General features: G+C 37.0%; 1 long non-coding RNA gene across 4 annotated transcripts in view; it reads left to right on the top strand.

Moving 5' to 3' along the window:
* Positions 1–13,421: 13,421 nt before the first annotated feature.
* Positions 13,422–27,093, top strand: part of LOC103159719 — a 296,693-nt gene continuing 283,021 nt past the window's right edge. For all 4 annotated transcript variants that reach the window (XR_004768764.1, XR_003481656.2, XR_003481655.2 and 1 more), the window contains exons 1-2: positions 13,422–13,470; positions 16,487–16,608. This is a non-coding gene — a long non-coding RNA (uncharacterized LOC103159719). The remainder of the gene's footprint in view (positions 13,471–16,486; positions 16,609–27,093) is intronic.

Raw genomic sequence — 27,093 nt, 5'->3', positions numbered from 1 at the left:
ATACATATTAGGCAGGTATTCTATAGTGACACAAGGCAATTTTATTGTTTATTCAATGCTGAAGTTGCAAGATAATTTGGGCAGCAATAAAATGTCATGCTTTCCTTGAGGCTGGAAGACACTAAGCAAATAATTTAAGAAACACTATTATCTCTAACAGTGGTGCATTCTTCAAATTAAAAACAAAGATTATTATATCAGTGATGAATTGTGGTACTTGTTCTAAAAATCTCACATTGTTTCTTATGTTGCTTGACTTCCAAAATTACAAAATATTAATTTCTGTATGCCTAGAGAATAAAGGAATCTCTTAGTATATTATAAAAACCATTTTAATACTGGAGGTTGTGCTAGAATTGGTATTTAGATATATTTGGCTACAACTAATTGCTTACCTTTCCTTATTTATTTCTGTAAGATCTCTTTATTTATGCAAATATTACATTATCAAAACACTTGAATAATATAGTAATAACATTATTACTATGTTATATTAATTAATTAATTATATATAATATATATTATATTATATATTATACTAATATAATAATATTATATTAGTAATAAGGAAAAAAGGTACATTGGAAAACCATTTAAAATGAAACATTGAAAAAGGTAGAGGAGCTGGTGAGATGTGCCGTGGCTAAAGGCACATGCACCTAGCCTGACAATCTGACCTCAGTGCCCACACACCCACATAGTGGAAGGGGAAAAATGACTTCTGAAAGTTGTCTTCTGCTTTCCATTCATGTCACAGAAATGTCCATAGACACACACAAACACACACACACACACACACACACACACACACACACACACACACACACACACACAAATAAATAGAGAAAGAAAAAAGAAAGAAACTGCATTTTAAAAAATAAAGACCATACAGAGTATTAAAAACTACTAATATGATATGACCCATCTAAAGTGGCTACTTCATTAATGTTGGAAGAGGGTTACCCAGAATTCTTTCTGTTAGCCTTGAAGCTAGGTAGGATTTCAGTGACATTATTTTCCATCTCTGCCTACTCTAAATACACAAAATTCATGCAAGTTGCCATTCTATCTTTCATTATCTATTACTTACCTTTTAAGAATAAATATGTGGTGATAGTTTCTAATTTTCTGTAGTTAGGTGTCAATGCTGAGCATGTTATAACCTCACATGTGGTCAGTTTATTCTAGGTTCTGGTCAGTACTTCATAGTTAATACCATTAGGTGAATATAAGTAAAAAACACTGTAGGATTTTCTAGCCTTTCTTATTAGCCACTAGCTCTATGCCTTGACATAAATAAAATACAATTATTGGGTATTATGAATGAATGACCAATTATGTTTGTCATTTCTTTTCTTTCTTATTGGAAAGATATGCCAACAAGTGTAATAGGCACTGAATAATTTGACCTAATAAAAATGATGCCATTATTTAAAAGTGAATTACTAAATCAACTGCAATTTAAGGTAGGTGTGAAAGTAATCTTATGGATTCCAAACTAACTTGTAGAGTATAAATAAAGTGTATGAAGAAAGTTGAAATTAAACAAAACTGTAGGAGGTGTTTGGGTGGTGAAACAGAAGGTGGTATTTAAACTGATCAGTTTTTAACATTTATCATTTATTAAAGGTTCAAAAAAGAATCTGTGAATAGCACATTGGAAGAACTTAGCAGTTTGTGCTAAAAAGGGAGGCATTGCAAACAACAGTTAATAAGCAATATTGCTGACCCAACGTAAACATAGGAAACTTTATGATCATTATAATAATGTACATGCCAGAGATAATAAAAAGCTAGCTTTTACATAAACAAAATGACAAGAATGATAAACAAATTTTGGAGAGAAGATGGTACTTAAGCTTCCTAAGGTGATATAGTTCAATGGTGTCTTAACCTTGTGCTTCTGTTTTTCTTCCTTGCTATTTAGGCGGGAGGGATGTTTATCTTAAACTGTCCCCTGCTTTCTCATCCACTAAACCAAAACAGAATGAGGATTAATATGTTAGAAGCATTTGCATTGAGATATTAATCATGTATTGTTGTTTCTAGAGCCAGGTTGTGTGTTTGGTTCATGGACCCACTACTTAGCTATGCAGTTTGGGCAGGATTTACTCAATGTGCCTCAGTTTCTTCATATTCACATAAAATGCTATCAATGTCTGCCATGAAAATGTATGAAATGAGGCCGGGCAATAGTGGCACATGTCTTTGATCCCAGCACTCGGGAGGCAGAGGCAGGCAGATCTCTGTGAGTTCGAGACCAGCCTGGTCTACAAGACCTAGTTCCAGGACAGCCTTCAAAGCCACAGGGAAACCCTGCCTCAAAAAACCAAAAAAAAAAAGATAGATAGAAAGAAAGAAAGAAAGAAAGAAAGAAAGAAAGAAAGAAAGAAAATGTATGAAATGTATAAAGTACCTGACACATGGAAGTGCTGTGTGCCAGTGTTAATTTTGTTACTACACATTTGCTTTCTAGAAAGAAATTGAACAAGCAGCGTTGGTCACAAGTTCACATCAAAGGAGGAATGATTTGACAAGTATTAATTTTTCAAGATTGGTGAACTAGACTTCATCAGTGATTCTTTGAATTATATGCAAATAGTTACCTCAGATTGAATTAAAATTCATTTCAAATTGGATATTTTAAACACTGAGTTATCTTTCCCAATTAGATAAAAACTATTATCCAAGTTGAGTATTGGATCATGCTATTAGGACAAATGTCAAAGTGTTAGTGTTGGAGCAGGACAGAGTGCAATGTCATGTTCTATTGTTCAGGCACTCATATAGCTGCCCTGATGCCACAGTTTCAGGGTGGGTAGAGTGGTAATATCCCTTTCCCGTAAGCATTATATACAAAAAAGGGACAATCCTGTTATCACTGATTGTCGTGTACTAAAGTGAAAACCTATCATGAAATCATAGCTAACTAATAAACATTTACATGCCTTTATCTGAATACATAGCCTTGATTATATATAATTACACACACACACACACACACACACACATATATATATATATATATATATGTCTATATATACAATTTCCAGTAACAGCATTAATATGAAGATGAACCAAATCTATCATCTCTTTAGATATGACTGTTTATTACCTCAAATAAATACTTCCATGAAGCAAAATTTAAAAGTGTGAATCATGCTTTCAAATGGTGCTCTAAATTCACAAGTTTCTCCATATATGAATATCGGTCTCAGAACTCATCGGAGAAGTTTATTTATGTAGTACAAGGTCATTGATTCAGAGTCTCACAACTGGCCATAGTGCAGAGAAGAAATTCCCATGCAGTGCTAAGCCACAAGTGTGACAACTTTATTACCCTCCCTTTCCATAGCTTAGGGTTCATTGCAGAAAATGGGACAGGAAGATTGTAAGAGTCAGATGTCAGAGAATGAAACTGTGTCCTCTGGACATGTCAGGTCCCCTGTACTGGTCTGTTTCTATTTGTGGAAATACTTACCTGTCATAACTATTCTCTCTGGTGTCACACTTCCTTTAATTCACTCCCCCAGTTAGCTTTTTGAATGCCTGCTCTATGGTTTCTTGTCTCTCTGGTGATACTTTTCTAGCAAAGAAACTATTAGACAAATATAATGTTTCTTGAAAGATTATTAGGCAGCACAAAAAGCTAGGAATTCCTTTTCCGAAAAAGTTTTAAAACAAGCCATGAACTCCTTTTTGTCTTTGTTATTATTGCAGTCATATACATCCTACATTCTCCTGACTATCTCTCATATCCTTCAAACACTGGAATTTGGGGTTTTGTCCTTAGCTTCTCTTCACTTCCCTGCCTATTCCTCTTCTGATGCCTTTTACTGATACACACCATAACTTCCTTGTACATCAATTTTTAAATGCATGGCAGACTGAATTACTGAAAACCCTTACATACTCCATTTTAAGAGGCTCTTTTTAGAGGCTGAATAGCTAAAAACTGTATTTCCCAGCTATCTTTGAAATACTTGGCATTTGCTATAGCTTCTGAGATGCAAATGCACCCAATGCAAGCTTCAAGGTCAACGTGAGAAAGAGTTGATAAGTGTTCTCCATCAAGGCTGCTGTTCTAATTTGCTAGTGCTGGACTTGGTATTTAGTCCTGAACTTGTGGATGTCCAAAGGTAAGACAGAGAGCAACTGTTTTCAAGTAATTACCTTAGTATGAATTGGCAGAGTTGTTCATGTGATATAAGTTCTGGCAGCTTTCTCTCTCTATTTCATTTGCATTTTAGGAGGTTAAGCAGCTCTACTAGTTCACTTCTCCCCCTCATTTAGAGAATTGTTTTTAGGAGCCCCAAGTATCACTCTCCTGTATGTCTGCACCAGTTCTCTGCATGCTCTGGAACCCTGCCTGGTGCATCTTTCTATTTCTAATTGTCCTTTCTGAGGTGGATTATATGGTCTTCAACTAAGAATCTTGTGCAGCTTAACTCATCCCATTTATAGCCTGTATTTGGTTTCAGCCTTTTGACTCCTCAGAAGTTATTGACTATAAAGTAATTCACCTTGACATATCTGTAACAATGGTAAAAACAATTAGCTGAAAGCTAAATGTACTGTCTTTCCTTCAAACACACAGGTTCCTGAATTCTCAAACATTTGACCGATGCCTGTATCTACCCAGCCATGGAATATGTAACCCTGTGAGATAGACTCCTTTCTTCCCCCTGTCTAAATTTTAATTGACTTCTGAGTCTGTATCCCAATTTCTCTGCTCTTCTGCTCCTTATTTCTTATCCTTATTACTTTGTTTCAGGTTCTGATCTTGTTTGATCTTCAAGTTCCTTCTACCTCTCTTATTGGTTCCTTCCAATCCATCAGCCTCAACACCCTTATCTACAGACTAGAGTCTACAATCTTAAGTGGAGCATAATGTTCTCCTTGAGCCCACTCATTACTGTCTCCCTAGAGTCATCCCTGGCCCCTAATACCTCAAACTCAAACTATTCTAACTGATGACATTTCCACACAACATCAGCCCTGCCCCCAAGATCCCCCTTTCTCTTCTATCTTCCTCTTTTCATCACCTTGCTTGAACTAGGAAGTGAAACTTTAAGGCCATTGTCATATGCCAAATTATTTGTAGGCAAAGTGTTAATGTTCCTTTTAATGCTGAAAAAGAAGTGTATCATTTCAATAAATAGTTACCAATAGTAACTATTTATTGTTTTGCCCACTTTAGCATTTATATAGTAGAAGTGACTCCAAGTTTGTCCAGCATGGTAGAGCTGATATGAGCTATGAGTTTGGGTTTTCTTATACAAACCTCTGTTTTTAGAGGAACTGAGTGTGAAGATAATGGGATTGGGGAGGTATAAGACTTTCTAAATAACTAATTGAATACACATTCAAATCTCAGGATACATAAACTCTTGAAATATGTAACCCTTGCCTCTTTAAAACATTCAGAGTAGACTTTTCTTAACTGTGAATTATACAGCCTTATCTATTTCTCAAAATAAAGACAAACTCTCCAAAATGTATTGTCATGAAGTCTTCTTTTAATATCAGATGATGTTTTAATTCAAGGACAGATAAACAAGCAACTATCACATTATCTTTTTTTTTTTCTTTTTTTTTTTTACAGAGATGGGGGAATGAAGGGAGAGAGAAATGACTTGTTCAAGGTTATAGAGGTATAGTTGACAGTAAAATTACTTTTCTTCAAGAACACTTGTTATTTGTTTTTTTAAAGTGAAATCAACAACCTCACATCAGCCACTGATCAGGTAGCAGATGGCAGAAACTCTCCATTGCTACCACCTAGGGCTATGTTCAAACCAATGAAAGGCCTGTATCTCATTATCCGTCCCCTGAGTGCTTCCTTCTCCCACATGGCACTATCCTTTTTAAGTAGAAAAGTGACATTATTTTAAAAACTGCCCTTGTTTTAGATAACCAAAAGATTTGATAATTTAAACAGGTTTGTCCTTTGAGTTTTCCTTTTTATCTTCTATGGTGTTATTAAGCTTATATTCAATACTATTGCAACAGAAATTAACTACAAAATGCCTCAATTCAAACTCTATACTATCACCCCCAAATCTTGCTTCAAATCAAGGATTATATGATGGAAGTACATCAAATAAAATACAGAATATTCATGGAATTTACAGTCTAAGAAAACAATGTCTTAACATGAGTATGGCCCCAAACAATTAAGGAAAAATATACTCTAACAACTCTGAATTAACAATGGGTAGTTCAAAATATTTAGTAGAGATAAAAAATCTGGCCATAAATCTGGGTTGTGATGTTCATGAAGCCATCTATGCAAAATAATAATGTCGATCATTTTCAATTTGAAACTCTGTGTAGAACAAAAGAAAAGTTACTACTGTTAAAAATGGGATTGTGTCATGTTTTTGCTAGCATGAAAAATAATTTAGTGAACTGAAAAGGACTGTGGAAGTTTCCAGTCTTTGCTATAGAAATAGAATGCATGTAATTGATGTGAAATAGTTTTCTGCTTTTTGCTAATAGGAAAACATACTTGTCTTAGAAAACAACTAGGTAAGTTTTGGATCAGCAGGTTTGTTCATGGAATAAACATTTCAGGACTGGTGTGTATTTAGCTACTTTATTCTCTAGCATGGAACTCTGTAAGAGAAATATACATCTGGCCATAAGAATGTTTCACGTGAGCTGGGCATTAGGGGCACACACCTTTAATCCCAGCACTTGGGAGGCAGAGGCAGGTGGATCTCTGTGAGTTCGAGGCCAGCCTGTCCTACAAGAGCTAGTTCCAGGACAAACTCCAAAGCAATACAGAGAAACCCTGTCTCGAAAACACCCCCCAAAAGAATGTTTCACATGAATTTATAATTGAAAACTAACATACAGATAAAAGAAACATATGGACATTTAGATATTTTCAGTGAAAATAAAATATTTTTCATGTAATAAATTCAGATCATAATTTTACCACTCCCAACTCTCCTATATCCTTCCAACTGTATGCCAGCTCTCTCTTTCTCTCCCTCTTTAGAAAATAGGCAAACAAATGAAACAGAAAAAAGACAGAACAACAAAAAACCCAACACACACACACACACACACACACACACACACACACACTCTGATGCACGCATGCACATAATGCATAAAACATAAAAGACAAAACCACAATAAACAAGCAAAAGGACAAAAAACAAATAAAGACATGTGACAAAATGTCTACAAAAACAGTGAGTTCATTTTCTCTCAACCATCTTCTACTGTTCATGGAACCTGCCCTTAAGTGTGGTTTATATACTCAGTGAGTAAATAAAAATAGTTTTTAATTGCAAGTGATTGCCAATTGAAGATCACTTCTTGGTGTGATGGATGGGAGCCTGGGTCCACTTCCTTCTCTTAGCCCTTTGACTCAGTCTGGTTTGAACCTATGCATGCCGAGTGCATGCTGCCACATCCTCTGAATTCATATCTGCCTCAGTCTGTTGTGTATGAAAAACATTGCTTTCTGGTGTTATCCATCCCCTCTGGCCCTTACAATCTTTCTACCTACTCTTCTGTATATCTCCCTGAGACCTGAGGAGAGGGGTTTGATGAAGATATCCACTAAGGACTGAGTGCTCCAAAGTCTCTCATTGCTGATCATTGTCCAGTTGGGCATCTTTGTGTTAGTGCCTATTTATCCCAAGAGGAAGCTTCTCTGATGATGGCTGAGCAAGGTACTGGTCAATGGGTATAGCAGACTGTCATTAGGAATCACTTTATTGTTATGTTCCTAGACCTATACCCTTTCTAGTCTCAGGTTCTTGACTACTTGAGCAGTGCCAATCATGAGTTGCATCTCATGGAGTGGGCCTTAAATCTAATCAGGGAGTGGTTGTTTACTCCCAAAATGTTTATGCCACTTTTACTCTAGCATATCACGTAGACAGGTCACTGTTGTAGAGTGTAGGTTTTGAGGCATGGTTATTAATCTTCAAGTATTTTTACCTCTAGTCAGTAGAGTGAAATAGGCACCAGTTCAACCTTTCCATGTTCAATAAGATATGTAGGTGTTGTCTTCAGCAATGGGGTCTGATTATCAATTTGTGTAGAACGGACAATAACTTTGGTAATAGCATGAGATATTTGGTGGTTTCCATGTAGCCCCTTTGGCCAACTACTGAACTAGATATAGCCCATTCCTGGTACTGGAGGTTTTACTTGGTAGTGAAAAATGTCTAGTTGGGGCTTTCTCTCCCCAATCATTTGATGATTCCATTTATATTTCTTTCATATGTATGGATACTATGCATTAAATAGTGGTCTAGAAGCTGAATCAGAATGAGTGGCTGACGTCAATTTGGGAAACAAAAGAAAAGGGAAAAAATGTCATTTCATTATTGCTTCTCTGGTTACCAAACAGATTTGATCAATACTCCACCATGTTAATATTAATTTTCATACCAAGAGAAGTTACTTTGCATCCAGAACCTTTTGTTGTTTAAGAAATCAGTGATATTGGGGTGGTAGAGACAGGAGGTGACAAGGATTTGTTTTGTTTTAAATTGCTGAAGAACCAACGATATGGTTTTGAAAAAGCATTATTTGGAACGTAAGCCCCAGTTCTGGAGGTTGTTTTCCTTAGCCTGTTGTTTTCTTTTTGTGACCTTGTCTCTCTATCTTCTAAACATAAGATGACATACTAGCAAGATACTTTCCATGTGACAGTGATCGGGACCATCCGACCCCAAGAACTGTGAAAAATAAATCTCTGTTCTTTATAAATTACTTAGTCTGTGCTGTTCTAGAGACAGCCATCAAAGCTGAATCTCTGTGTGACATGTAGCTGAGGCTGAGAGGAGCCAGGATGGCAGGACATCTATGCACACTTCAAAATAATGAAAAACAGTTATTGGGAAAATGTCATGTACTCACAGCTCATTCTACATGATGCTCTTAATCTTATTTGTACAAGTACAGGCAAAAATTCACTAACAGCACATATTGTCTCTTTCTGTTGTTACAATTTAGTATTGATTACTGTGCAGGAAGGCTGACACAAATCTCAGAATGGGTTTAATTACAAGTATACACTGAGAAATAATTGGCAGGATGAGTAAGATATTAGTTAGGTTTAGCAGAGCCACAATGTACTACAATGTAATAAAAATGAAGAAGTAGAAAAGAAATAGAGAGCTCAGCTGCTACATAAGCATTTCAGTGGCACCTCTGTTATCTTAGTGTATGTCAAAACTGATTCAATAAGTGCCTAACTGGTAAATTAAATTGGATGAGTCATGGAAAAAGTGTGAGCAGCACATGGTTCCCCTCTCAAGAGCATGAGGAGGCTGCCTTCCCAAATGTATCTAAATGTGCCATGAAAGGTTTTGGAACAATGGGTGCTAATATACATTATATATAATATATTAATACATATAATACAGACAATATAATAACATATTAGCAATGTGTGTTATCTATGTATACATATACTAGCTATATATTATATATGTCAATATATTGCATTGATGATAGTTTTCAAACAGCACTTACAGTTTATCTCAGTGATACCCTCTTGTACTGATGGTTTTTATATTATGAAGAACGTACAGTCTAGAAATAGGAATCAGAAATCTCATTTCACAATGTTTCTTTTCCTCATTGGTTGGTTACATCTCCAGTCTCACTCTCTTCCAGGGATGAAAATTGGTTTCTTGGGTCATGCTGTTATTAATATGATTTTTTAAAAATAATTGAATTTAACACCAAAGTCAGTTGGGAAAACAAGCAAAATGAAAATGATAATTCTCTGTGTGAAAACTTCAAAAAATGAAATGAAATATGGTGCTCTGTGCTTACTTCAAAATTTCCTTTGATATTTTGTGCTTATTAATGGTATAATATAGCAGAAGTGGGGCTTGCTGAGGTATTACTGTACATGAGAGTGGGTTCATTAGGAAATACACTAGGAAGACAAACGGTACTTCATTAGATATATTTAGTTTTCATTTGTTTCCAAGCCCCATGTTTTCTTTCAGCTACAAAATTATTTCCTTCAATAAATTAATGTAGTACTTTGTTATAAAAACAATACACTTCTGCCTATTGATTATCATATTTCCCTCCTTTCTGTCATTTTGTGTTTCCTATGTCATTATATGAAAAACCCCTTCCCTGTTAACTTCATAAGTCATAAATAGCCCAAGTTGGAATAAGTGTTTATAATCTACATTTTGTACAACCAATACAATTTGTGTATCCTTACAAAGTTAGAGATTAGATTTTCATTTAGGCATCAAAATTTCTTGAGAGCACAGTAGGTATTTACCAAACTTTTGATTTGCAAGTGTAATTGTGGGAAGCAAAGGACCTAGTGTTGAGTTTTCCTGTGTTGATATGGATGACATGGGGAAACAGTACATGGCAGCTACCAGAAATTTTTCCTTTGGATACATATAAACTTAAAGAAAATACTACTTATGAATATTTTTAAATCTATTTTATGATTGTATTCAATGTGTTTTGATAAAATCCACATGTGACCTCCTTCCCTCTAACCTCTCCTGTCCTGCTACCCGGTAAGCTTCTTCCTCATCCATGCTAGGATTTTGGCCAGCTTTACCTTGGTCAGGTCTTGGATGTCCAGTCACAGCTTCTGGGAGTTCCTATGTACCATGGACCTATCATGTTCAGAAAACACTATTGCAAAGCTGTCCTCTACAACCTTTGGCTCTTGCAATATTTCTTGAACTGGTTATCGAAGGAGAGTACTTTAACTTTGAAAAGTCTCCTCCATGACTCACAGAATAACTGAGAGTTATATGTACTTACATAATCATGTTCACTTATATGATTATATCCACTTATATGATTCACATACTGTATTCATTATAGTCACATTTCAAATGCAGATAAATCTTCTCTGAGTTGTTTTAAAGTGCTGTTGGTTTGTTTTGCTTTATTGTGTTTAGGTCCAAAATCTATCTCTTCTGCTACGATCCTTGAGCTTTTGGAGAAAGAATGTAAAACACACACATACACACACACACACACACACACACACACACACACACACGTATATATCTCAAATTTGTGGCTTAATGCTCTATAATTTCTCATTCTCTATACTCTAGCCAGTTGCAAATACAAAAAGTAGCTTCTCTGATAAGGGTTGAAAGCTACAGCAATCCATATATAAAGATAAGTATTTAGATTATACATATATACATATATGGATATATATATATATATATATACATATATATATATATATATATTATGTGCCATTGTCCTTGTGCCATTACTGGGCACTGGAGTTTGAAAGTATTCTGTTCATAGGTTGTCCTTCTGCCATCTTTAAATCCTCAATTCACTGTCTATGTGTGATGGCTTCTCTGAGCTTTTGATTGATCCTCTAGAACCATTCCTTAGGATTCCTTGAATGGCATAGAGGAAAGGGCTGTAAAGTTCTTGAGAAACAGAATAATGAGCAATTTCCCCCTAGTATCAAGTCATTTTGTATGAAAATATCATTATCTGATAGTTGGGGTTATAGCTCAATGGTAGAATTCTTTCCTAGCACATATAAGTATTTAGTTTCAAAATTCTTCACTGAAAAAAATATTTGCTAGAGAACATTGCTTTTTGTTTAAATGTTATATATGTATATTATAAGTGTGTGTGTGTGTGTGTGTGTGTGTGTGTGTGTGTGTTTGTGTGTGTATCCATCTGTAGAAAAATAGTAGTAGGTTCTCTCCTTAGGCCTATGATATACCCCACTGTGAATTCTTGGTTCTGTTAACAGTACCAAGCATGAGTTCTTTTTTTGGGGGGGGGGCTGAATCTTAAATTCAGTTCAAAAGCGAGTGGTTACTCACATAACATTCATGCCGCTATTGCAACAGTAGGTATATCTTGCCAAGGCTGATTGTTGTAGCTCATAGCGTTCACAACTGAATAAGATTATTGATTATTACTTCCTTCTAGCATCCTTACAGCATATTTTGGCACTATATCAGCTATCTAATAGGGATAAACATCCCCAGTCAGCACCAACTTGATTTCCCATTGTCCTATGGGAAATGTATATGGTATTTTCATAATGGCATCATACCATCAAGTTCTGGTGAGTAATCAAGAGTCATGACAATAGCCTCCATTGTTTTGTGGAGGGGTCTATGGGACCTCTATAGACAAGTCTAAAAGGGAGATAACACACACACAGCTTTGGGCTTTTGGAGGGGTAGCCTATGGTATCTAGAAGAGTCGTTTCCCTATACAACATAAACTTATCACCCTGTTAGAATTACAGTCCGTGCTTACTAAACTCTAGTGATTGATCAGTAATTATGGTGAGACACAAAGGTTACTACTTTGAAATTTAACTCTATTGACATGCTGCCAGTGGAAACAGAGAGTAAATAAAAAACTTCAAGAATTTTCTTTGAGTAAATACACATCTTGGCAAAGGAAAATTTAGTTTAATTTTTAATTTTCAATATGCTGAGCTTATTCATCATATCTTCTTGCTTTTGCTCTGCCAATTAATGCCTCTATTCTTCATATATTCATGTATATAAATAATATGTGACTTTATTGTAAGTATGTGACTATATAAAACCTATATAATCCCAAGTCAAGAAAAACCTACACTATTTTTTATGAGATTAGCTTAATTCACTTAACTTGGTGATCCTCTTAACAGTAAATCTCATTGTTTCTGGCTGAAAAAAAAAATCCCACTTCGTATATATGCTGTATCGTCTTTATCTTTCTCTGTCGTTGGACACCTTTGTCGATTCTGTAATTTAGTACTATCTACAATGCAAGGGTAAACATTGATGTGCAAGTATCTGTGATATGTTGACTTGATGTCCTTTAGGTAAATCCCGTTGAGGGGTATAGCTGCGTTCACTGTTTTGAAAAAGATCCATACTGACTTCCATACTTAATGGAAGATTTACATATTCACCAGAGCTGTATAAAGGTTCCTATTTGTCTACATCCTGGGCCAGTATTTGCTGTTATTTTTCCCTTAGTGACTGCCCTTCTGACTAGGGTGAGTTTGGATCTCAGAGTAATATTGGTTTGCATTTTTTTCTACCAATTAGTGAGATTATGCATTTTTTCTTGTTGTTTTTGGATATTTGTCTTTCATCTTTTGAGAAATGTCTGGTCATTTCATTAGCACATTTATTGACTGGAGAGTTTGATTTCTTTTTGTTTAGCTATTAAATTACTTCTGTAATCTAGATTTATTTCTTTGGTTAGTTATAAAGGTAGCAATCAAAGAAAATTATTTTGCTAATATGCATTAACTCTACAAAAATGATCGGGTCAATGGGGGAAGTCCTTCTGCATATATGTCTCTCTTATTGGTTAATGAATAAAACATTGTTGGCCAATAGGAAAGCAAGATAGGCAGGACTAGGAGAGGAGGAGGATTCTGGGAAATGTAGTAAAGAGGAGTCGCCATGTGATCCCAGGAAGAGAGGACACATAAGGCCAGCGTCCTTGGTAAGATAAGTCCTGATAGATTGGTAGTTATGGCTGATTATTAAGACTCAGCTAGCAAATAAGAAATCCTAGTCATTGGCCGGCAACATTGTACCTAATATAAGACTTATATGTTATTTGGGAGCCCTAAAGCGGCAGCAGAACCCAGGCAGCTGGTGGAAAGAGTCGTTGTTACAGTCATTTATATACAATGTATCTAAAATACTCATTACCTGTCCCTTCCTTTGCTCTGATTCTCTCTCTTTTCTCCAATAGTCTTCTTTTTGCTTTCAGGAGATTTTTTTTTTTTTTTTGTCCTCGGATGACAAGTATGGTTCTTATGTATTTTATATATGCTATATAAAACACTTTTGAAAGGACATTTGGAAAAAAAGTTTATATAAATAAGCAAAAGTACAAATAATGATATAATGTTTTATTAAAAAAATAAAAAACATCACTTTACAATCCTGGCATGTACATTCTAGTTGACACTGTGGGAAGTATTAACAGACTTTGATTCAAAGAAGTCTGAGACCCAAAGTGCACTTTAGAATTTGGGGCACTGAAAGAAAAGAAAGCAAATCCCATCTCCCCTGTGTGACTCAAATCAGTGAGATGAAATTCTTCCTGCTGGGGTACTCAATGCTATAATGCGGCACAATTAAAGCGCAGACCACTGTCTGATTAAAAGTAAGGAGGAAAAAGGGCTGTGAACTAGATGTTTGTGCTGGAGTGGACTGGCATGCGTGTGACACGAGAAACTGTAAAGCCGTGTGTGTGTGTGGAAGAGTGATCCTGCTGCCTGTCTGCCTGGGGCCTCCTGTGGACCCTGACTGCATGCTCACTTGCAGTGTGTTCACTGACTAATTCAATTTTACACAGGAAGATCAACATGCATTTCCTAAATTCAAACCTGCAAAGGAAGCCTGGACAAAATATCCTTCTCTGGAGGTGTAGCAGTCAAATATTTTAAAGGCATAAGCTTAAGAGAATTTGGGTTATATCAAATGACAACTTCCTGAGTTGATTAGAACAAGGTAATTTTGAAACACGATTAAGGAAAACATGACTCAATCTCACTCTCACAGCCCAGGGTTTTACAGTTCTCCATCTCTTGCACTGACCAAAGACAAACTGCAACGTTACTGTCAGAAATGTTTTCATAACCACCTCAGACAAATATTTTGGGGTACTCCTCTTGTGCAAAACAAATATTCAACATGGTGTCTTTTCGGAATTTATACAAGTACAAAATCAAGAAATTTTTTATAATGTAAATAAAGGTAATGGGAAAGAAATATTTGTAAAATTTTATAAGAAATACTCATATAAGGCAAAGTTACTTTGACAAACAAGGAAGACATCTTAGTCCTCCCACTCTCAGGACGCCGTCTTAGATACGCTACCCAGGAGAGGCTGCTCCCTGGGAGTAAACTGCACATTCCACCTTGTTCTAAAATGTGATATTTAAATTCACTGTTCAGAAGTACAGTACAAAGATCTATTTTAACGCAAAGAACATGCATATAATATCAATAATATTTTTCAAAATTGTAGGATGTACTATGAAGCAGTCTTTAGAAAACATGGATTCTAGTCTCTTCTGTGGAGTAAACAGTACTTAGGACAACACAGTGTGAGTCACAAGACAAACAAAGCCCATGTAACTTGGTATTTTTCCTTGAACATTTAGACATTTAGAAAAAGTCAGTGTTCTATTTTTTACATTTATTCTTTTTTGAATATTTCATCCCAACCACAGTTTCCCTTCCCTCCCCTCCTCAGAGCCCTTCCTCACTACTGCCCCTCTTCCCCAGAACCACGCCTCCTCCATTATCTTTAAAAAAAAAAGCAGGCCTCCTAGAGATATCAACCTAACATGGCATAACAAATTACAATAAGAGTAGACACATACCCTTATATCAAGAAAGTCAGTGCTCTTTAGCATATAAACATGGAGATTTCCTGCCACATTTTTTTCTCTTAAGTAGAGTATAGATTTTAAAATATACATAGTGCAAAATGAGTACCAGTGAGACATGGCTGATGGCATGGGAGCGTGTGGGGAGGTGAATCTAGCAAATCATGGAATCACAGTGATATGCACTCATGCAGTGCCATGACGAAACCATTGTTGTGCCACTGGCCACTGAACCTAGAGGAGTCTCAGGAAAGCTTCAAGAGTGAAAAGACATTCTGGTTGTTACTTGTGAAAAATAAGGTTATTCCATTTATAAATGAGTAGTAAGTAGAACAATGTGTGGAGCTGAAATAATTCAAACTAAGAAACCAAACCTAACACTTTGGACCTTATGTAGACTGGTTAAGACTAAAATTCATAGGTACCCTTCAAGGTGTTTCAAATAGTTGTTGAAAATTTTGAAGAAGGCCATCATAGGACCTCACTAAAACAATGAGGGGACAAGTGTTTTTATATTAACTTGGATTTACCTCTTGGCAAATTCAGGCTGCATGGACATGTTCTTGTTTTATTCACTTATGTGTCAAACTCACAAATGCCAGGACAAAACTCTACATTGTCAGATGGGCAATGAGTCAGGGCAGGATTAAATCTTGACAGATTAGAGCTGACCCTGTCTTTCAGGTTGGTAAACTTTAGTCATTCCAATCATTATATAAGGTGAAACACAAGGAAGTATTTCCCAGGTTGCTTTGGGGTAGCAAGAGAGCACTCAGGAATAAAACCATCTCAGCACCCTGAATTTTGCTACTATTTGAAAGTAAGAAAGGAACCTTGGTTAGGGTTAGTCTTCAAGTGTAGCAGTGTGTCAGTCAGCTTGTAATTACACTCATGATTACTATAGCCAGCTCTAGATTGGAGCATGATTAATACCGGTATGCACTTCAGTAGCACTTCCCATTAGGTGGCACTAATTACACTGTAACTTCTCTTCAACAACCAGGCAAGTGTAACTACAACGCCGTTTTTCACAGAGGCAGGCTTGCTTCTATGGGTATGAAGGGAAGTATCAAAGTATGGCCGCAAAGCTGTCATTGCTTTCAATCTCCACAGGTGGCAAAAGAGGGCATTCTGAGGTTGCCATAGACAGACGAAACTTGATGCAGACAACATGAAGCCCGTGAAAATGGACTGGGTGTGCCCTACTTGCTGGGGACTGTTTTCAGAACTGAGAGGTACAGTTGCAATGTAATCACAACTTTTAATGGAGCACTCCACTTCAAACCTTTTCCCCAGTCTAGGCAAAATAGTTATCTCTTATCTATTATTGCATAAGTTTAATGATATTGATAAAGTCTCCTGTATTTGTGATGTGGTCATTCACAATTTAATTCTTTGCCCATAAAGGGATTTCTTCTTTTTTCTCTATGATGGGCGCTGTCACTCATTCCACAGCTCAAGAGTTAAGAATGGAACATTGCTCTTTCAGTAAGCTTTCTACAGGGATCGAAATTAAGTACAAATTCCTCACAGATAAAGACTTTTTAGTGTATATTACAGAACAATTTGTGAATTCCTACCAGAAAAAAAAGATGCACATTTATAGCATGATAAATAAAAGACACAGAGACAGACAGATATTAGGGTTCAAGCTTCAAGCTGAAAATCAGAGAAGTAAAGCATGAAAGTCAGTAGCTCTCACCTCTACCCAGCTGAAATGGCTTTTCTGTCTCCACAAATCCTCAGAGGCTAAAGGCTCTCAATTCCGTTCTCTTCCTCCTCATATTCCTTTCTCCCCCCAGCCCCATCATTCCTGTCTCCACCGCCCTAGAGCTGGGATGAAAGGCATGTGACCCCAGGTGCTGACATTACTTTTGTGTGAGCTATTTCTTGTTAGGACTGGATCAGTTTTGTGCAGTCAGTGTGGCCTTGAACAAACGGAGATCAGTCTACTGCTTAATCCCGAGTCCTGGAATTAAAGCTGTTTGCTTGGCTTCTATGGCTAACTGGTATGGCTGCTTTGCTATTTTGATCTCCAGTGGCTTTAATCAATCATAAACAATATATCACCACATACAATAGTCAACTTTGGAGAAAAACGCTGAAGGGCCACAGGAAGGAAAGAGACAGTTGACTTCCAAGGTGGCATATTACAGCAAAGCAGGATCATCCATGTTAGACAGGGCTAGGGAAAAAAATGTCATCAATGTCTTATGAAGGTTAAATATTTGAAAATATGAAGTAATCCGGAGGGGGAGTATCATAGAACATTGTCAATGCATTTAAAAGGGTCTAGTTGGCTGGGTGTTGGGGGCGCACACCTTTAATTCCAGCACTCAGGAGGCAGAAGCAGGTGGATCTCTATGAGTTCGAGGCCAGCCTGGTCTCCAGGGCGAGTGCCAGGACAGGCTCCAAAGCTACACAGAGAAACCCTGTCTTGAAAAAATTCTAGTTGTTGTAGAATATTATTTTAAAGTGTGTTACATTTGTTTGTGCTTTGGAACATTTGTTTAATGATGTACAGATGTGTTGCTTTTGTTTCTGTTGCATTTGTTTAACTCTGTGAAGCTGTGTTACTCTGCCTGTCTAAAACACCTGAATAAAGAGCTAAATAACCAATAGCAAGGCAGGAACAAGGAAAGGCGGGGCTGGTAGGCAGAGAGGGTAAATAGCTGGAGAAATTTGGGAGCAAAACACGAAGGAGCAAGATAGAACAAGGAGAGATCAAGCAGCAGAAAAGAAAGGGCCAGCCTCCCAGCCAGTCACAGATTAAGAGTGAATATAAGATTACAGAAGTGAGAAAAGGTAAATGTCCAGAGACAAACGATAGATGGGATAATTTAAGAAAAGCTGATCGGAAACAAGTCAATCTGAGACCAGGCATTTATAAGACAGAATAAGCCTCTAGTGGGTTAATTTTGGGAGCTGGGTGACAGGCCTCAACAAAAGTCGAAAGAGTAGAACGACAAACAACACTCAGTATTTCCTGTCACCCTTGTGTTCATTCGGCCACTTCCTCACTTAAGCACACAATTTGAAACTATCCACTAGAACGTGTTCCTTCACAGAGCAGGAGGTAATTAAAAATAAATTACTCCATCGTATAATTCACAGTGTTACCCACTGTATACCAAGTACATTGAAATACTTTATCTGATATTTGTGGGAGATTGCTCTTGCCCTGTGTCATTTTCCGTGATATTAGAGTTGTCCAGTACACTTTAGCTACACTATCCTTCTGTCTAGCCATTGAGTTTGCAAAACCCAGTCTTGTCTAGATGTGTCTGCTTTCTAGTTCCATACTCTTGCATGGCTTCTAATTGTGTTCTAATTATCTAGTGAAATGTCTCTATTTTCCTGTGCATTTCCTAACTCCTAAACCTCAAGTACACAGTCTACCAGCAACAATTACTAAATGCATATGGAGAAAGTACCAAGATGCTAATTAATATTTGAATTCAAAAGAATGTGTCAAATAAATGCTAAGGGAGGACTGTTGAGCACATCAAAAATGCTTGTGGCCAGAGTCCTTCATCTAAACAATTAGGTTAAAATGGGAATGGTGATAGTGTGCACTTCCTGTATAGAAAGAGCAAAGTTCTATGCAGAAGTTTTGAGTCTTTCTAACAGCAGTTGAACCATTTTCAAGAGTCAACATTTTATTCAAAAAGTCCTCTTTTTGTACTTACTGGTAACTTTATTCTTTGCAGAATTCTGTTGTCTTAAGCACAAAACATAAATGGACAAAGAAGATATATTGCCATAAGAAGATGATAGTAATTCCTAGTGATTAAACTGATTTTGTTTATCTTACATATTAATTGAACCAGTTTATATTATTCCAAGCTACTATTAACCATGTATTGCAACTTCACTACAACATAATAATCCAATGTAGCTGCAGCAATTTCCAGTGATTTATGAATCAGTGCAAGCGTCTGGAAGCTTGGCCTCCTTTTGGTATTAAAAGGACTTAGAGACTTAGCAGTGTTTTACTGTTAATGTCACTCCAGTTATTACGTGATGTGCCAGTGTTTTATGTGGCTGGGCTGATTTCCTTCTGATTCATAAGGTCAGTGGGCTGTGAAGAGATTGAGATCTCTGGGTACTGCCCCCTATCTATGTCCAAAGTGATACAGTGCCTGTTACCTAATGCTTATGCTCAGTGAAAACTTGTTACTCTTGCATTGTAGTCAATATTATCTAAGTACTACAAAGAACACCCTTATTCTAGCAAGCTCTTATTAAAGTTTCCTTCTGTTTTCTTTTTGTTCTGCTGGGGATAGGACGTAAGGACTTGATATGGTTGGCAAACATTGTACCAATGTGCTACATTCCCAACCTGTTCATGTTCTATAATAGCTGTAATCCTTTATTGTTGTGATATGTAACAGTATATAAATATGTATGTAACTACATATATATATTTACACAAGAACATTACATGTAATTAAATTCACTTATTTGTATAAAAAAGGAAATTGTGCTTATCCATTTGTAGAATGTATTCCATCTGGTTAAAAAATGAATATTTTACCTATGTTCTTTTCATTGAAAGTTGAGGTTGAGAAAAATATATGCCTAAGACCTAGGAGCTATGTCCCGAAATATGCTCGTGTCTACATAAGTGAATATTCAAGTCTATCTCTGACAAAAGTCACCTCCTTATAGCTAAATAGATACATCCTATTTAGTGATTGTTCCACTCATAAGCAATCAACTTATTTGTGTTTGGCTTTGTTGTTGCTTTGTTTTTCTAACATACCTCTGATATAATATTTTTCTTAGGCCCATTATCATTCATGGAATATTTATCATGTATTTCCCAGGTCTGAGACAGAATACTAGACATGAGAGATAAAAATGATGAATAAGATAATCCCTTGTTCTAATGGCTTTTAGTCTTTTAATGTGATCTGAGCACAGAGAAGCACAGCCTCGGGGTAAATGGTTTAAGTGAAACTTCAATGAACAATAAACATACTCATTTTAGTTAATATAATTAAGTAAAATCTTAAAGGAGCTATGAGAGTCACTGTCCTGTAATGGAAATTGAAAGCAAATAATAAAAGTATCAATGCTGAATCTAAATATCTTCCAAGGCATAAGTGCATATATATGGAAAATACATTTGTGTCTGGATTTGGAAAATAATTTGTGTCTATGTGTGTGCATGCGTGTTTCTGTGTGTGCATATGTATTTGTGTGTGTGTGTGTGTGTGTGTTATACAGGTATCTGTGTATATGTGTGTCTTGCTATGGTGGATCAGTAACAATATTGAAAGATTTGAGGCAAAGGTAACAGCAGGTGATGTGAATACCTAGAAGAAGCTGTATAAGATACACGGTGAAGGTGAATGCTTTTGATTTCAATAGAAAGCAAACTGATCTGAAGTGAGCACAGAAAAGCCCAGGTCTTGAGGAAGTCAGAACATGCCTTGGGCTCTGGGCAGAGCAGGATGCACATGTGGTGGCCATCAGTTCTTCCTGCCCATCTTCTGCTCCGGGTGTTACAGAGGCTGCTTTGTCTCCACACTCCATCAGCCAGTGAGTGCATGATCAGTTTGACTTTGTACTAATCTTCCATGGAATACTCTGATGTGCCCTGGACTGAGACCTCTAATGGACATTCATACTCGCAATAGTGTTACTGGCCTGTTTTCTCTTTATTTACATTGGCATGCAAGAATAAAGTGGACATCTGGGAAGGGAAGTGTGATACAAAATTGAGAGTTATGTTCAAAGAAGACTGTATTTAATCTCAGTTGTCAAGCTAGGAAGTAAACCGAGGGCATGCATATGGAGGATTATCTTGAGTACAATAACTGAAGTGGGAGAACCATCCTACCACAGGCAGCAACTTTCACTACCTGGGATGCTCAACTGTACAGATGCAGAATAGGAAGGGCCCACAGGCATGGTATGTATCCCACCATGCTTCTGGACTGTGAGAATAGGAAGGGCCCACAGGCATGCTATGTATCCCACCATGCTTCTGGACTGTGAGAATAGGAAGGGCCCACAGGCATGCTATGTATCCCACCATGCTTCTGGACTGTGAGAATAGGAAGGGCCCACAGGCATGGTATGTATCCCACCATGCTTCTGGACTGTGAGAATAGGAAGGGCCCACAGGCATGCTATGTATCCCACCATGCTTCTGGACTGTGAGAATAGGAAGGGCCCACAGGCATGCTATGTATCCCACCATGCTTCTGGACTGTGAGAATAGGAAGGGCCCACAGGCATGCTATGTATCCCACCATGCTTCTGGACTGTGAGTGCCATGTGACCAGCAGCTTCTAGTTCCTGCGTACTTAATTTTCCCTCCATGATAGGCTGTACTTGAACTGTGAACCAACATAAAGTGCTTCTTCCTTAAAGTGTTGTTGTCAGAATGTTTTATTGCAGTGACAGGAAAAGAAACTAACAGTGCTGAAGGCATAATCCAATGGAGGCCATGTAATTGGAAGGCAGGAGGCAATGAAAGTCTTGGACAAAGCTCCTCATCCAAGTCAGAAAAATAGATAAGACTACAAAGTGTGGCAAGTGGAGGCTGGACTAAGGTTTGGGGTAGAGGCAGAAGCAAAAACAGACGGCAATCTATTCACTTTAGCTGTGGAACTCTGGGCAGGGAACAGTGTGCCTGTTTTCATAGGTGCTGAACTTGAGTGTCCACCATCCAAGCAGGTAACAACCTCTATTGGTTACTTCTCTCCTGTGATAAAAAGCATACCACAACTGAAGGCAATTTACAGAAGGAATGATTCTTTTGGATCATGCTATCAAAGCAAGGGGCAGGGATGGTCCATGATGTTGGGGGCCAGGGAAGGAAGCTGAAGGATCACAGCTCCATTTCCATACGAGAAGCAGATGGAAAGTGACCCTGAAGTGGAATGAGGCATAAACTCTAAAAGCCCGCTCCCAAAGATGTACTTACTCCAGCAGGACTTTAATCCTTAAAGTTTCCATGACCTCCCCAAACTGTCATTCATGAGCCATCAAATATCTGCCATAAATTTTCCGTGATCAGTAACCCGGAGAAAGGAGGTGAAGCACTCAATATTCACAAACGTTTTAGGGCCAGGAGGAAGGAAAGGAATGCTGTGTTGCACCCACTCCTAAGTGAGTTACACGGAGGAAAGGTTGGGAGAGAATGGGTAATAAAGTCTGGAATTGTTTCTGTGAAAATATGGCAAGGAATCAACTAGTGATGAATAGGAAAATTGCTGTATGTTCAGGAGCGGATGGAGAGCATGGATTATCACAGTGATTTGCAGGGCATTTTCCCCCTTAAGTCACGACCAAATGTCCTTTGGCAGAAGTCCATGTAGCAGGATGGGAAAATTTGCATCCTTATTTTCAGCAACCTTGAGCTGAAATTTACATTTCCTTCAGTTGTGAATTTCGCACAAAACGTATTAGTATTAGTATTTCTTCTGACATTTTGCCCAATTGAAATATTAGATATTTTTATATCATATTAAGGCAATAGAATCTCAAAATAACCTTTATTGTGCTATAAAGGCATTGCTTTTTTATTTAATATATCTAGTCAGAAGCTCATGCATTACTGAATTACAGTTTCAAATTTTTGGGGTAATTTTATTTTAAAGTAATTGGTTTCCTTTGTATTATGTAACATTATTTTCTTTTGAATTTAAAATATTTTTAGAAATGTTTTATGATGTCAGTAGTCATCACATGTCTGCAGGGACTCATAGTGCAAAAGAGGTTAACAATATTTCTACATTGGTGTCTTCATATTTGTCATATGTTATATACAAGTTGTCATTATGAGAAATACAGTACAACTGAGTGAAATAACATTATTAAAATGGTCAGAAAATATGAGCAGTTCCCTGGGTTTGCATGAGATGCTGCTTTCGATCATGTCATGTTTTCAATATTATGACTTAAGTAGTATTTTTCTTTTATGTTTATCTAGGAATTTTTGTTATGGCCAATTAAACCCATCTTCTTAGTCCTTTCTAACCTTCAGTTTGAATGCACACATAATACTGCATTCATATTTGAACACTATATGTCCAATGGCATGATTTAAGGCTGATGAAGGCTTTTCTGTATGGGTACTTTGCTGAATATCCATTACTGCCCTTTAGAATCCTTGGTTGCTTGCACAGGGATTTTTGCAGATGAATATTGATTGCATGCCTTAGGTTTTCTTCATTCTTTTATATTCCTTCTCATTGATAAATGGGTGCCTAGTTGAAGTGACTGGAGAAGACTGAAAGTTTAGCATCCAACTAAGGTGGGATCATACTACTGCAATTGCTCTCTGTTTTCATTCTTTTAAATTAGAAAAAATCTGAATTTTATCAATGAGTACAGTGTTTGTATCATTTCTACCCCCTCTCCTCTCTCTATCTCCTCCTTTGTCTCCAACCACTTTCTCAAAAATTCACAACTTCTTTTGAAATCATTTTATATGCATATATAGACATGTTTGCCTAACCTTCTTGGTCTATTTCCTGCCTCTTCTATACTCTTGTGAATAGGCCTGACTACATTGAATTGCTTAGCCCATCATGATGCTAATCTGAAGAAAAAAAATGATTCCCTCTTTTGATAGAAAGTGTTTGCCTGGGCCGGGCGCTGCTGGTGCACACCTTTAATTCCAGCACTTGGGAGGCAGAGGCAGGCGGATCTCTGTGAGTTCGAGGCCAGCCTGGTCTACAGAGCGAGTGCCAGGATAGGCTGCAAAACTACACAGAGAAACCCTGTCTTGAAAAACCAAAAAAAAAAAAAAAGAAAGAAAAGAAAAAGAAAGTGTTTACCTGTAACTCCTCATCTAGGGATTGGGCCCTGTGTGGTTTATCCTCTCCACATTGTCAATATGTAGCTATTATTTAGGCAACCATGCTGTTCATGAGTACTGATTCCCAGTCATGTCGTCATGTCTACAGGATACACTCTAGCAGCAGGAGTTCTGGTGTTCAGGTTCTTACAATGTTTCTACCTCGTCTTCTGTACTGTTCAGTGGGATTGCACTGCAGATGTCCTGATACCAGGTGGATATGCTATAGCTACTTCTTAGTACTTTAAGCAGCTGTGGGTCACTGCAGTAGCCTCTGCTGCAAACAGAAGCTTCTGTAAGGAGAGATTGAGAAGTGGGTTTAACTATGGGTATAAGGATTAACATTTAGAATACATAGAAGTTACACTTGTTTAGGAAAGTAGCAACCATAGGTTTTCCTCTGGGGTTTACCTGCTCCCTCTCTCCCTCCCTCCCTACCTCTCTTCCTTCCTTTATCCCTCCCTGATACCCCTTCCTATCTTTTATCTGAAAAGAAAACAAACATTTTCATTTTATCAAAATACTCCACCTCTTATTAATTCCCTTTATTCAGATGGCATTGGGGTATTAACCACCTTCAGGGTAAGCTTAGGATCAAGAGCAATCAGAACTCATTTTTAGAGTAGTTTACTGGGGCTCATGGTCAGAGCTACAGTTTTTTTTTTGTTTTGTTTTGTATTGTTTTGTTTTGATTTTTGACTAGCTAGTTCCAGACATCCCTTGGTGCCTAGCTAGTATGTGCGTTTCCATTCTGTACACCTACTAAGTCACTTTGACAAGAAGCTGCCCATAACACAAAGCATTTCAGGGAGCACAGAAACATTTTCCAAACTCTAAATTCCAATTAGCCTGAAAAATGATTATTAACCATGAAATACTTATTAGTGATGCATGAACCAGTCAAAATAAGAATAACAACAAAATAATTATTTCACAATGTTGAAAATCTTGCTTTAAAATTAAGCCACAATTAAATATGGAGGGAAGAAAAAAACAAAACTGAGTATTTCAGGTCATCAATAAACTTTATACATATGAGTTACTTATTTGAGTGGAGTTTTCATCTATCTTCTCACAGGCTGTAGTTTCCAAACTGGTAGTTCTTGATCACTTGCACACTTTGAAATCATTCTCATCAATCTTCCTCTTGGATGTGTATTCATACAGAAATGATGGCCTATGCTAGAATAGCCAGTATTGCCTGGTCTATTGTCCTAGAGAATAAATGAGTAAGAGTCTTGATTACCTTACAAATAAATCTGGTTAGCAGTTATATTAATTAAAATGCCTGGTTCTGCGGCTATTCTGAACTATTTATACGTGATTTAATTCATATCAGCAGCTAATTTGTATTTAATGCAAACTAATGGGTTTTATGTAAATGGAGCATGTGGCAGTCTATTTAAAAAACAAATTATCTCTAGTTTCATTTCAGTTATTTTAATTAAATTTAAAGAGTGTGCATTTGTGTGTGTGTGTATGTGGGGGCGTGAAGGGGAAAAGGGTGTGTTATGTATGAAGTAACAATTAAATCCAATTTAAGTCTAAAGAAAAACAAGCAAATGTCTCAACAGACACACTGGCCTTTTCATGAAATTCAGAGAGGTCCAGAAACAGAAAACAGTGAGAGTCTAGCAGTTGTGATTTTCCTCAGATTAAATTCTTACCCTATTTCCCTGAAGCTCCTACAAGGTCCTGAACAATTAAGATTTGATACTTCAAAAAATTTGAGTAGAAATTTGTGTATATGTGTGTATGTATGTATCTGTGTGCATGTGTCTATGTATGTGGGCATACATGTGTGCATGTGTGCATGTGTGTGTATGTATGTGTGTGTATGTGTGCATGTATGTGTGTGTGTGTGTATATGTGTGTATGTATGTGTGGTATGTATGTGTGTGAGTGTCTGCATGTGTGTGTGTGTGTGTGTATGTAAGGGTGATGTGTGTATTGTGTGTGTGTGGTGTATAGGTGTGTGTGTGTATGTGTGCATGTGTGTGTATGTATGTGTGTGTGCATGTATTTGTGTGTTATTTTTCTATTTGGGAACTTTGAAAGTTTGCACATGCCCATTCTCACTTCTTTAGTTTACATTTTGTAAATTCCTTAAAACCACAGAAATTAATAATCTTTAGCTATAATATAACACTTTCTCTACTCCATGGTTATTTCTATAAGTAACCTTTGGTCATGATTTTTAAGGTTTGCAAATTTACTTAGTAAAATTGCACTTTTATTTACATAAAATGAAATGATTTAGGGATTCCTCTGGAAGTAAAGAAGATTTTGGCATGTAGTTACTCCCATTTTGATCTAATCTGAGAACCACTTTCCTGCTTAGGAAACATCACATTTAGTCTGCTTATCACTTTTCCCTTTTTCTGTTCTTAGGTGCATTAGAAACTCTCCTTTGGCAGGAACTCGGCACACTTAGCTCACCTCTGATATATGTAAGCAGTGCCAATGATTCAGACACTGGATGTCTGTCCGAATCCTTTACCCCAAGCTCAGAATCACATACAGTATCCCTTTTCTCCAGTTGTACAGGTTACATAATAAAAACCCTATGTAACACTTTGTGCAATCTGTACCTCGTTTCCAATGCCATCTTAAACATTCATTCACAATTGTGTCTGGTGTGATGTATTAATCTTATGGGAGGATAACACAGCCTCTTAGCCTCTGGAATTTAGAATGGACACTAATTGTAGGCAGAGACTTGATATCAGTCCTGAAGAGACATCCTGGGCAAACATGAGGAAGATTGTGTTCCCACAATACAGGAAAGCACTGTGTTCCTCATGGGATAAGATGTAGTATTAGTCCCAAAGAAATTTTGCCCTTGAGAAAACATTAAATCAATATCTGATTTAAAACTCTTTCTAATTTTACTTTTGCCCAA

The sequence above is a fragment of the Cricetulus griseus genome, chromosome 2 (genome assembly GCF_003668045.3).
Source record: "Cricetulus griseus strain 17A/GY chromosome 2, alternate assembly CriGri-PICRH-1.0, whole genome shotgun sequence".
In the NCBI taxonomy this organism is placed as follows: Eukaryota; Metazoa; Chordata; class Mammalia; order Rodentia; family Cricetidae; genus Cricetulus; species Cricetulus griseus.
This window is presented reverse-complemented; position numbering and strand designations above follow the sequence as displayed.